The sequence below is a fragment of the Myotis brandtii genome, unplaced genomic scaffold (genome assembly GCF_000412655.1).
Source record: "Myotis brandtii unplaced genomic scaffold, ASM41265v1 scaffold382, whole genome shotgun sequence".
Classification (NCBI taxonomy): Eukaryota; Metazoa; Chordata; class Mammalia; order Chiroptera; family Vespertilionidae; genus Myotis; species Myotis brandtii.
The window spans coordinates 751016-751217 of record NW_005364671.1 but is presented as its reverse complement, the minus strand read 5'-3'; the positions used below and the strand labels follow the sequence as shown (position 1 = coordinate 751217).

At 69.8% G+C, this 202-nt stretch overlaps 1 protein-coding gene across 9 annotated transcripts in view; it reads left to right on the top strand.

Annotated features, from left to right (window-relative positions):
* The window catches only part of OSBPL9 (oxysterol binding protein-like 9), a 124979-nt gene that overhangs the window by 72546 nt on the left and 52231 nt on the right, over positions 1 to 202 (top strand). The window lies entirely within an intron of this gene.

Below are 202 nucleotides of genomic sequence, written 5' to 3'. Positions count from 1 at the left end.
TGCCCACCCGCGGGTGGCCGGCGGTCCCGCCTCTCCCAAAATTGGCCTAACCAATCGTCAGCCTTTCACCTCCCTACAGCAGGTGACCCATGGCCAATCGCCAGGGGTCTCTTTGCCGGGAGCGGACAGGCCCAGCCAATCGGGGCGGCCCCTAGGCCGAGCGGGGCGGGACCAGGCAGGGGCAGGGTAGGGGGGAAGGGGT